Source organism: Zootoca vivipara, chromosome 15, assembly GCF_965207765.1.
Source record: "Zootoca vivipara chromosome 15, rZooViv2.hap1.1, whole genome shotgun sequence".
Lineage (NCBI taxonomy): Eukaryota > Metazoa > Chordata > Lepidosauria > Squamata > Lacertidae > Zootoca > Zootoca vivipara.
In genome coordinates, this window is record NC_142598.1 from 40,981,661 (window position 1) to 40,994,549 (window position 12,889).

Consider the following 12,889-nt stretch of genomic DNA (forward strand, 5'->3'; position numbering starts at 1 on the left):
CATGTGGCCCCTGGAAGCCTCTCCAACAGGGAACGCGGCCCTTGGGCTAAAAGAGATTCTCCACCCATGGGAATTTAACTCAAGAGTGCGGAAAGGGATCTGACAGTTGGTTAGAGCATGGTGCTGGGAACACCAAGGTTGCAGGTTCGATCTCTTTAGGGAGCAGCTGCATATTCCTGCATTGCAGGGGTTGGAGTAGATGACCCTCAGGGTCCCTTCCAACTCCACCATTCTATGATTCTTATCTCCCCTCCCCCTCACACCCAACTGTCCATCTCCTGACATCGAGTGACCATTGTCAGGGCTCCAGAGCACCCTTGCATAGTGCTTCATAGAACCATAGAATTGTAGAGCTCAAAGGGACCTTGAGGCTCATCTAGTCCAACCTCCTGCAATGCAGGCGGTAGCGTAGTAAGGTCAGGTGGTACCTGGTGCGAAAATTTTTTTGTCACCCCCCCCACATTGAAATTCTCCCTCCCTCCACCCCCTGTCCAAGAAACCTGCACCCTGCCTTCCTCTAGCCACCTGGGAGTGCCGGGGGCAACGGTGCGCCGCCATGACTCCCAAGCCTTCCCCGAGCTGTCAAAAGGAAGGGGGTGTCGCGGTCACTCTGACCTGCACATCACCACTGGACGTTTTACGGTCGATTGGTGATGTGCCAACGACAAAATAAACACCACCACCAAAACACCACAGACCAGGATACGGTAAAATAAAACAAAGTTGCTTTATTGTGTGTTCATATGCTTAATGGTTGCAGTGCAAATCTTAGGTTGTTCTAAATTTCAGATGGTACCTATACCGGCCTATTACCTCTAATTATAAATTACCGGCCTATTACCCCTAAAGTCAACTAAGTAAATATTTATTAATAAACTCACAACTTTGTATCCCGTCTGACTAAATCACCACCTATTCTCCTTCCTCAATATATTAAACCAGCTCTCTCTGCATATAACCAACCACTCCTAGCTCAACACCAACTCCCACTCCCTCAACCTCAACTCCAACCTCAACCGAATAACTGCCATGTTTTTTATCCCTGGGCTGAGCCCGCCCCCCCCCCCGAGGGTTCTATCTGCTCCAAGCTTAACCCCTCACATGCTGGGTCTTGTCTAAGTGGCGAATCGCCACAGGGGGAGAGGGGGAAAGCCTGCCAGCAAAGCAAAGCAGCTCCCCGCCTTCCCCCGCCGGCTCGGGGTAGGCTTGGGAGTTGCGGGCGGGTGGCGGGCCAAATGCCACCCTCCTCAGTGTGTGTGTGTGTGTGTGTGTGTGTGTGTGTGTGTGCAGCTGTGCTCCTGGTCATGAGGCAAGGCAGGGTTCCCCCAAGGGCGGGACAGCGACAGGACGGGCAGGGAGAGTCTGGCCAATTGCTGGGAAGGGGAAACATCGTGATGCAACTCAACCCTGCTCAGGGCCACAGGCAGCGTCAAATTGCATTTTGTCACCCCCCTCATTAATGGCACCTGGGGAGGTCTGCCCTCACCGCCCTCCTTCCTCCGCCATTGAATGCAGGCAGTCCATACAGGGTTCAAACCTGCAACCTCGGCGTTCTCAGCAATGCTCTAACCGAGTGAGCGCGCTGCCAAGGCTATGCAACCGAGTTCCCCCACAGGGAAGTAGTTCGTGCAGATGCACACTCTGCATCTGCCCCACACCCGACACCCCACGCCACAGGTGAGCACGATTTATGAAAAACTCAGGCCAAACTCTGCAAAGGGCCAGCTTGAGTCTGTGGGGTGGAAGTTTCTCACCTCAGCCTAACTTGGCAAATGCCGGCACTGTAAAATATTAATGAAAGGGGATTACCAAGAGTCCCAGACGAGTCTGTTCATAAGCAGGCGGCAGGAAATAAAACGAGGCTCCCAGGAAAGTGTTACGTGAGGACTGAAGCTTAGACATTAGGGAAGAATCAGTTTCATCCTCCAGGTGTGGAGCTCTGAATTTATTTTAGTTCTGCACACCTGCGTATCTGCGTGTTTCCACTGCAAATTTTAACAAGCAAGTCAATCAGGCCAAGGGCAAAGACAAGCAAGATAATTCTCTTATTAGCAGTATCCAAGGCAGACCTTTTAACATCACAGTAATCCAAGTTTATGCACCAACTACCGGTGCTGAAGAAAGTGAAATTGACCAATTCTATGAAGACCTACAACACCTTCTAGAAATGACACCAAAGAAGGATGTTCTTCTCATTACAGGGGACTGGAATGCTAAAGTAGGGAATCAAGAGATAAAAGGAACAACTGGCAAGTTTGGCCTTGGAGTTCAAAATGAAGCAGGGCAAAGGCTAATAGAGTTCTGTCAAGAGAACAAGCTGGTCATCACAAACACTCTATTCCAACAACACAAGAGACGACTCTACACATGGACAGCATCTACCAAATGGACAGCATCGAAATCAGATTGATTATATTCTCTGCAGCCAAAGATGGAGAAGCTCTATACAGTCAGCAAAAACAAGACCTGGAGCTGACTGTAACTCAGATCATCAGCTTCTTATAGCAAAATTCCAGCTTAAACTGAAGAAAGTAGGAAAAACCACTGGGCCAGTAAGATACAATCTGAATCAAATCCCTTATGAATACACAGTGGAAGTGAGGAACAGGTTTAAGGATTTAGATTTGGTGGACAGAGTGCCTGAAGAACTATGGATGGAGGCTCGACACATTATACAGGAGGCAGCAACGAAAACCATCCCAAGGAAAAGGAAATGCAAGAAGGCAAAATGGCTGTCCAACGAGGCCTTACGAATAGCGGAGGAGAGGAGGCAAGCAAAATGCAAGGGAGATAGGGAAAGATACAGGAAACTGAATGCAGATTTCCAAAAAACAGCAAGGAGAGATAAGAGGGTCTTCTTAAATGAGCAATGCAAAGAAATAGAGGAAAACAATAGAATGGGGAAAACCAGAGATCTGTTCAAGAAAATTGGAGATATGAAAGGAACATTTCGTACAAAGATTACCATAATCAAGGACAAAAGTGGTAAGGACCTTACAGAAGCAGAAGACATCAAGAAGAGGTGGCAAGAATACACAGAGGAATTATACCAGAAAGATATGGAGGTCTCGTACACCCCAGGTAGTGTGGTTGCTGACCTTGAGCCAGACATCTTGGAGAGTGAAGTCAAATGGGCCTTAGAAAGCACTGCTAATAACAAAGCCAGTGGAAGTGATGATATTCCAGCTGAACTGTTTAAAATTTTAAAAGATGATGCTGTTAAGGTGCTACACCCAATATGCCAGCAAGTTTGGAAAACTCAGCAATGGCCAGAGGATTGGAGAAGATCAGTCTACATCCCAATTCCAAAGAAGGGCAGTGCCAAAGAATGCTGCAACTACCGCACAATTGCGCTCATTTCACACGCTAGCAAGGTTATGCTTAAAATTCTACAAGGCAGGCTTAGGCAGTATGTGGACCGAGAACTCCCCGAAGTGCAAGCTGGATTTCGAAAGGGCAGAGGAACCAGAGACCAAATAGCAAACATGCGCTGGATTATGGAGAAAGCTAGAGAGTTCCAGAAAAACGTCTACTTCTGCTTCATTGACTATGCAAAAGCCTTTGACTGTGTCGACCACAGCAAACTATGGCAAGTTCTTAAAGAAATGGGAGTGCCTGATCACCTCATCTGTCTCCTGAGAAATCTCTATGTGGGACAAGAAGCTACAGTTAGAACTGGATATGGAACAACTGATTGGTTCAAAATTGGGAAAGGAGTACGACAAGGTTGTATATTGTCTCCCTGCTTATTTAACTTATATGCAGAATTCATCATGCGAAAGGCTGGACTAGATGAATCCCAAACCGGAATTAAGATTGCTGGAAGAAATATCAACAACCTCAGATATGCAGATGACACAACCTTGATGGCAGAAAGCGAGGAGGAATTAAAGAACCTTTTAATGAGGGTGAAAGAGGAGAGCGCAAAATATGGTCTGAAGCTCAACATCAAAAAAACCAAGATCATGGCCACTGGTCCCATCACCTCCTGGCAAATAGAAGGGGAAGAAATGGAGGCAGTGAGAGATTTTACTTTCTTGGGCTCCTTGATCACTGCAGATGGTGACAGCAGTCACAAAATTAAAAGACGCCTGCTTCTTGGGAGAAAAGCAATGACAAACCTAGACAGCATCTTAAAAAGCAGAGACATCACCTTGCCGACAAAGGTCCGTATAGTTAAAGCTATGGTTTTCCCAGTAGTGATGTATGGAAGTGAGAATTGGACCATAAAGAAGGCTGATCGCCGAAGAATTGATGCTTTTGAATTATGGTGCTGGAGGAGACTCTTGAGAGTCCCATGGACTGCAAGAAGATCAAACCTATCCATTCTTAAGGAAATCAGCCCTGAGTGCTCCCTGGAAGGACAGATCGTGAAGCTGAGGCTCCAATACTTTGGCCACCTCATGAGAAGAGAAGAATCCTTGGAAAAGACCTTGATGTTGGGAAAGATGGAGGGCACTAGGAGAAGGGGACGACAGAGGACGAGATGGTTGGACAGTGTTCTCGAAGCTACGAACATGAGTTTGACCAAACTGCGGGAGGCAGTGCAAGACAGGAGTGCCTGGCGTGCTCTGGTCCATGGGGTCACGAAGAGTCGGACACGACTAAACGACTAAACAACAACAACAACAACAAGATCTGGAGCTGTAGTGCTCTTTTGATGATGATGATGATGATGATGATGATGATGATGATGATGATAGCCCGTCCAGCTGGCTGGGTTTCCCCATCCACTCTGGGCGGCTCCCAACAGAATATTAAAAACATAATAAAACATCAAACATAAAAAACTTCCTGATGCAGGGCTGCCTTCCAATGTCTTCTAAAGTTGTGTCGATGGGAGGGTGCCACCACCGAGAAGGCCCTCTTCCTGGTTTGATATTTTGATATGCAAGGGAAATGGATTTTTATAGCAGTTGAGTGGCAGAGGCTTTTACCAGTGGGCCAAGAGACAAATATTTAGAGACTGGAATTGGGGGCCAACACTTACCTTTGGTGCAACAAAAGGCAAGGCAGGCAATCTCCGCTGATCAAAATGTGTGCTGCTTTTTTAAAGTTTCAGGAAGCCCAGGGCGCATCATTGCTTACACCGATCAATTATAGAGACAGCTGGAAAACACAGACATCTGTTGTGTCCTATGGAAACGGGAACATGGCGTTGATGTTGTCACAGAAACGCAGCAACCTTCTATCGAGGTCACTGCCAGTCAGACACACAGGAGCAAGGAAAGGCATGCAAAGCATAGGGAGTTTTCCCCTCGGAAAAATGGGCTTCCTTTTCTGTTCAACACACACAACAACAAAAACTACCTTAGTGGCAGAATAGGAGCAACATTAGGTTTTCTCCTGTGCTAAACAGTGAGAGTGTGTTTTTGTATATATGCATAAGCACAGCCAGGGGGAGGCAGCTACCTCGCTAAATCAAGTACAAATAAATAAAAACACTTAACTAGCTAACCAATCGCATTGCAGATAACTTGGTTCTGACCCCCAACATAACGTCTGCCCCCCCAAAACTAAATCCTGGCTCCACCCATGTATGTACGTTGCTTCAAAGTGTGTGCGTACTGCACAAACACACACACAAACAAACTTTGATGCCGTATTTAATAGAATTTAATTCATTGGTGTAGAATGCTGAAAATAATTTTCTTCAGAGACTGGAGATGCCTCCACAAGGCAGATTATTGGGAACTTCTTGCTCATCTCAAGGATGCAGGCTTTGCATGCAAGGCTGCCCTCATCGAAATATTCCAATTCCCGCCCCTGCCCCCCAATATGATTCAGATTTGCATTCCCTGCATTTCTTAGGTCCCATCCACACAGGGCCGGATTTAGGTTTGATGTGGCCCTCAGCTACTGAAGGTAATGGGACCCTTTCTATGTCCAGCTGTCCTTTGTCAACAACAAATTCTCGCTGTTTTTTGTGTTGAATAGATGCTATATGGCAATTTATGGACCTCATAGGTACCTAAAGCCATTTGCACATGTTGCCATGCCACCAGTCCATGCAGAATGTTGTTGTCGTTTAGTCGTGTCCGACTCTTCGTGACCCCATGGACCAGAGCACGCCAGGCACTCCTGTCTTGCACTGCCTCCCGCAGTTTGGTCAAACTCATGTTCGTAGCTTCGAGAACACTGTCCAACCATCTCGTCCTCTGTCGTCCCCTTCTCCTTGTGCCCTCAATCTTTCCCAACATCAGAATGGGAATGCAGAATGTAGGCAGCCTATAATAGAAAGGAGCAAAGATGTGATATTTGAGGGAGCAGGTGAGCAGTCGGTTCCATGACTTCCATCATAGGAGCCTACACAACACAAAACACTGTGCTGGATGTAGGTTTTCTTTTATTTGCTTTTTGTCTTCTATTTTGGAAATGTACATCCAGTTTTTTCCCCTTTAATTTTTTTTTTTTGCACAGAAAGTGGGGTCCTAAGTTTAGCTTATGGGTAAATTCGGCACTGATTCCCTGCGTTTCTTAGGTCCCATCCACGCTGCACGCGCTTTCCTCCGAAGAATCCTTTCCAGTTCCAACTGGGAAGGAGGCGAGGACGCTTCCCGGGGGCGACCTTTGCGCAAGAGAGAGAGAGAGAGAGAGAGAGCGCCGCCTTCCGAGCCCCACAGAGCTCTTCGTCCCAGCAGAAGGCGCAGCTCCTCGCCGGCTGCCTCCCCCCCTTCCTTCTTCCAATTCCTCGCCACATCCCCCCCCCGCCCCGATCTTGCAAAGGCACCAGATCCCCGACGTGGCCCCCGCCCCCCCGCTGCCTCCCCCTTTGCCCCGCGCCAAGCCGGGCGAAGGGCCACGTGACTGGAACCTCCTCGCCCGTGGAATCCGTGACGTCACGGGGCGGGGGATTTCTCCTGCCAGCTGCTCCTCCCTCTGCGGGGGGGGGCGGCGCATCGGCGCGCAGGCGCACTCGCTTCCCAGCCGGTGCGCTTGCAGCTGCTTCCAAGAGGAGTTTTTGCAGCGCCAAAGTCCCGAGTCGCGGAGGTGGCGGCGGCTTCTGCTCCCCCCGCAGCTCCCGGGGTCGGGGGGCTCCGTCTGTGCGGTGCAGCCGGTCCCTGGCCCGTCCTCCGGGAGACCCCTCGCCCGCCTCCCCGCCCGCGTGCGCTCGGACTTGCGCCGGAGTCCCTCCTCCTGTTTCCCAGCAGGTTCAAGAGCCCCGAGGTGAGTCCTTCTCGCCCCCGCGGAGGTGGGTTTTTTGTTTGCAAGAAAGGGGGGGCCGGTTGCGCCTTCGCCCCCATGCAAGTTCGCTCTTCGCTGTGGGGGTGTGTGTGTGTTTCCTTTCGAAAGGGAAAGTTTGTGCAACTCCGTCGTGGGAAACGCAGCATGGGAACACCCCCCCCTCCTCCTTCCCTCGTCTAGGGTTGCCACCTTTGTTCAGGCAAAATGCAGGACGGGGCGGTGGGGAGGGGGCGAATTTTTGTTGCTGCATCTTCAAAGCGATCTCTTGCAGCCTAACAGGACGCACGTGCACGCGGGGGGGGGCGGCGCGCACGTGCATTTGTAACTCTTGCCTGCGCTTGGCAACCCGGAGTTGAAAATTGCGCACCCTTGGACTGGAGAGAGGGTCCGTAACTTGGCACAGAGAGGGACCCGGGATCTAGCATTTTGCAGGTGGCGGCAACCCTCCCTCTCCACCTTGATGGAGGGGGGAGGCGGCAGGGCAGCTCTCTCCTCCTGCCGACTGGCGCCCTCTCGCCTCCTCTCCCCCGACGCCCCCTTTCCGTTCTCTTGGGTGCCTTATCTCCTGCGCGGGGGCGGCCAGGGGCTCCCTCTGCGCGAGTCTCTGCCTGCAAAGCCTCGAGCTGCAGCAACGCGCCGCCGCGCTCTTACTCTTTTGCAAAGAACTTCGGGCTCCCCTTCACTTGACATTGCAATGGCCCGGGCCTGGGGGAGCGGGTGTGCTCTGAGGGGTGGCTGCTTGTCTTTCCTCTGCCCTTCTCTCTCTCTCTCTCTCTCTCTCTCTCTCTCTCTCTCTCTCTCTCTCTCTCTCTCTCTCTCTCTCTCTCTCTCTCTCTCTCTCTCTCTCTCTCTCTCTCCCCTCCCCATTCCTCCTTTTGCTGGTTCACCTCTGCCTCCGTTCTTTGGAACAGCAGGAATGAGGGAAGCTTTTGTTCTGGAAACATCAAAGGTATTTGAGGTGGGGGGGGGGGAGGTCGAAGGGAACACAACATTTTGGAGGCGAAAAAGATGGTGCCTATCAGCGCTTCATTGTGGGTCCCCCCTCTCCCTCTCTTCCTCCCTCTCTCTTTGCTGAAGGGAGAAAAAAGAATTCAACTTTCTTTCCCTCCCTCTTGGCTGCTGTGCACGTGAATTAGCTAATGAAGCTGCATTTTATGCAGAGCTGGAAGTTTATTGATCTGCTGCTCAGTGTTATTACTTAAGCAGTCTGTTGGGAGCCTGTAGGAAAATCGAAAATCCTCTCCCCCCCCCCCCGCCCCCGTGTAGCCTGGCTGCTTTTAATACTGTTGAATTTAAACTTGTATTCTCCTGCACATCAAAACCTGCGGTTTTTACCTTGCTGTGCAAATAGGTGTGTGTAAATGTGAACATTTATGTGGATAAAAAGTTCAGACCGCTAAAAGTCTTCCTTCCTTACCGTAGGTATGGTGATTGTTGCATCTAGGACAGGCATCCCCAAACTTCGGCCCTCCAGATGTTTTGGACTACAATGCCCATCTTCCCCAACCACTGGTCCTGTTAGCTAGGGATCATGGGAGTTGTAGGGCAAAACATCTGGAGGGCCGCAGTTTGGGGGTGCCTGGGTCAAGGCATTGGCTTAGATCAGGCATCCCCAAACTCCACTGGTCCTGTTAGCTAGGGATCATGGGAGTTGTAGGGCCACAGTTTGGGGATGCCTGATCTAGGAAGTAGGGACAAAACAGTGGGATTAATAGTTGAATATGAAATGGTTTTAGTGCGTGTGTATAGACGAGGCTTAAACTTCACATGGTCATTTCTGAATGCTTTTCTAAGCCTACGCTTGTTATAAGGGTGCATCCATTCATTCATTTCCTTTGAGGAGGGAACACTTCTTGGTCTACTTCTGTGATAACTTCCATGGTTACCACTTAAACTTCGCTTGTCTGCAGTCGCTGTTGCCTTTCTGAAGTGGGTACAGTACTCTTTAGCAGCAGGATTACAGTCCATTCTTTTATGATCCTGCTTCCCTCCTGAAAACAACAACAGCAACATATTTATATGCTGCCCATCTGACCGGGTTCCCCCAGCCACTCTGGGCGGCTTCCGACGAATCAAAACACAACATGACACCAAACATTAAAATCTTCCCTGAACAGGACTGCCTACAGATGTCTTCTGAAAGTCAGGTCTTCTGAAAGCAGTCCTCTGCTTACCTCTGTGGATATATATAATGTGGCAATTGCACCCCTTTCCAGGAGAGAGATACTGAGTGCATACTTGAGGGGGAGATGCAGGAGGGCTGGCAGAAAGGAGACCCCCACCAGGCAGCTTTGCCTGTTCCTTGCTGTGCCACCTGCGGACCTAATTATGGCGCCAATTACCTGATTTTTGGTTGCTCACGCTCCCATTTCTTCCCTGTAAGAGCTCCTGATAAAAACCAGGAGCTTCTTAAAAGTATATAAGACCTATATTCTGCCGCATACCTGCACATGTCGGTGTTCTTTTAGGTCAGGTGCAGTGTCAGAAACTCAGATATATTCAGGTGCAATGGGACCTTAAATCTGGGTTAGGTCACCCCCTATTCATCAGGGGGGTTGGACTAGATGATCCCTGGGGTGCCTTCCAAAGATCTATGATTTTATGATCTCAACTACATGGCTTGACTTGCTCTTCAAACAATTCAGTTGTCCCAGCATGCAAGAAGGAGAAACACAGTGGGCATGGTATTAACTTTGGACTAAGGCAGAGGTTTTTAAACTGTGGTTGCCAACCCGGCGCCCACAAATCTCCACATAGTCACAATTGGATCCGCTCACTCCAGTAGCAAAATGTCAAGAATGCTTTGATGGTGTTTCCTGCTTGGCAGGGGGTTGGACTGGATGGCCCTTGTGGTCTCTTCCAACTCTGATTCTATGAAAATGCGCCTGGCTTCTGGCTAATTTCTAACACTGGTCAGGAGCTGGTATATAAGGACATGAGGAGAGCTTGCCTGATCAGAGCCAATGGCTCTTCTGGTCTAGCATTCCGGCCTCACAGTGGCCGACCAGGTGCCTGAAAGTTGCAGCTGCTTTTAAATTGTTTTTAATTTTTATCTGTGTTGTTTTAAATGAGACCATCTGGGCCGTGAGCCCTGGAAGACCTGTGCCCTGCCTTGCTTGGTCCTTTCCCATCTGGCCTGGGAGAGTGAAGTGCGGACTGACTCCAGCTACAAAAGCTGAAGCTGTTGAACAGATTCTTGGGCTGGAGTATTGTTGACGGGGGGGGGGTTTGAGAGAGCTGTTGCTGTTATTTATGTTATTGTTGCATTCTTAGTTTTAGATCTTATGATTTACGTGGAAATTGTTTCCATGTGGTTGTGTACTTCTCGATGAGTTTTATTTATTGTTTATGACATCTGTTATGTTTGTAATTGTAAATCTTGTCATGTTGTAAGCTGCCTTGAGCATAGTTTAAACCAGGGGTCAGCAAACTTTTTCAGCAGGGGGCCGGTCCAGTGTCCCTCAGACATTGTGGGGGGGGCGGACTATATTTTGGGGTGAAAAATGAATGAATTCCTATGCCCCACAAATAACCCAGAGATGCATTTTAAATAAAAGCACACATTCTACTCATGTAAAAACAGGCTGATTCCAGGACTGTCCGTGGGCCGGATTTAGAAGGCGATTGGGCTGGATCCGGCCCCCAGACCTTAGTTTGCCTACTCATGGTTTAAACTATGGAAAGGCGGCATACAAATAAAATGATGGTGATGATGAAGTTAGTCCCGAGTGCCCCCGCAGTCTTCGTCCCTGCAGTTTCCAGCCCCTCTGATAATGGACGGGCAGCCTCTTCCCTATGGGCTGTGAATGTCGTCTTCTTTGTCTGCTTCAGACTTGTCCCTGCCCTTTCCAGGGGTTTGTGCTGGCTTTTCCCTCCAGACCTGAGGGGGATCCCTGCACTTTGCCAGTAATAACAGACAGAAGTGTGTGACGTCACTCCACTCGTATATCCTAGAAATGCCTGCAGAACTACAGGGGTTCCTCAGGTTTTGAACGTCTCCGTCGACGGACCTTTCGGAACTCGAACACCGTAAACCCGGAATGCTTCTGTTTTCGAACGTGCCTTGGAAGTAAAATTTCTTAGGCAGCTTCCTGTTTGAGTTTTCCGTACGTTTTGAGTCTTCCGTATTGAGTTTTCGGTTTTTGAACGTTTCAGAACTCGAACGGTCTTCCGGAACGGAGTATGTTCGAAAACCGAGGTACCACTGTATTGTTTATTTATTTATTTTTAAAATTTGTATACCGCCTTATACGCGCAGGTCTTCAAAAGATAAAACCACAAAACCACAAAATGCACCATCAAAATAGACCCAATAACCTCCACCTCCAACACATTTTAAAAGGGCATTGGATGTCAATCAGCCCAACAGGAACATTTTTGGCAGCCATCTAAAGGTGTATAATGAAGGTGCCAGGTGAACTTGCCTGGGGAGAGCATTCCACAGACAGGGAGCCACTGCAGAGAAGGCCCTGTTCTCGTGTTGCCACCCTCCGGACCTCTCTGAAGGAGGGCCTCAGAGGGTCCGGGTAGGTTCATATGGGAAGAGGCGCTCATTGAGGTTTTGCACTCTCTCTTTTCATCAGAGAAATGTTGGAGGGTATGGTGTTATGCAACCCCTGAGCCATCTGAAGGCCAGTCGGGTATAAATAAATAAAATATTATTATTATTATAGAATAGGATGTTCCTATTTTCACTGGAGAAATGTTGGAGGGTATGGTATACCTAAGAAGCAGAAGCTAGTTTTTTAAATTGATGCGAATAGAAGAATTGACTTAATTCCTTCCACATCTCCATCTTATGACAGCTAGATGGCTTGGTCAAAATGGAAAACAAAGGATGTGTGTGTGTCTTTGTCAGCAGTTGGCATGAAGGAAAGTATGAGATCTTTGCATACTGTCGAACTTGGGTATGCAAATTAAAAAAAACAACAACACTCTTCCTTGGAATATGTAAGAGCTTTTCAATATTGACCCATAGCCATGATTATTACTCCTTTGGCCACAAAGTTTTGGCATGACAAATAACCACAACGATAGTAATAATTAAGAGGAGTTGCTGGGTATTCACGATCTCCCCCCCCCCCTGTTGCGCCTGTATAAACATACCTAATTGCTCTTAAAGCTGGAAATATTGTTTCTCTTAACGCCTAGAGCGCTGCTGTAAACTTGGCATTGCAGGATCAGTTCAGATATTTTTGCTCTTGGTGGAAACGGAAGATGTGCCTCTGTGTTGTATTTACGAATGCCCTCTGAATCAAACTACCGTATATTCCGGCGTATAAGACGACTGGGCATATAAGACGACCCCCAACTTTTCCAATTAAAATATAGAGTTTGGGATATACTCGCCGTATTAATAAAACGACCCAGCGTATAAGACGACTCCCGACTTTTGAAAAGATTTTCCTGGGTTAAAAAGTAGTCTTATACGCAGGAATATACTGTATGCCTTTCTGCTTCCTAAACTCTTACCTATTGGCCTTTCCCTTCTTGCAGGGTATGTATGGCCTGTCTTAAATAATAGATGTAGGAAGTGAAATGAAAACTCTCTAATGAAGGACTTGCTTAGTAACTGATGCAAGCATTTTCCCCTCTTTCTTTTTGCTCCCCCCCCCCTGCTTATAGGGTAGGTGGAGCTGTCAGAAACGGGCAGCCCTCCATACTGTGGGGTTTTATAGAAGCACAATCACTGTTGTAAATTTAT

At 48.4% G+C, this 12,889-nt stretch overlaps 1 protein-coding gene across 3 annotated transcripts in view; it reads left to right on the forward strand.

The window, feature by feature from the left end:
- The first annotated feature begins 5,604 nt into the window (after positions 1-5,604).
- KANK1 (KN motif and ankyrin repeat domains 1) overlaps positions 5,605-12,889 on the forward strand; it is a 123,599-nt gene continuing 116,314 nt past the window's right edge. For all 3 annotated transcript variants that reach the window (XM_088658972.1, XM_088658971.1, XM_035097480.3), the window contains exon 1: positions 5,605-7,167. The gene's annotated coding sequence lies outside the window, so the exon portion shown is untranslated. The remainder of the gene's footprint in view (positions 7,168-12,889) is intronic.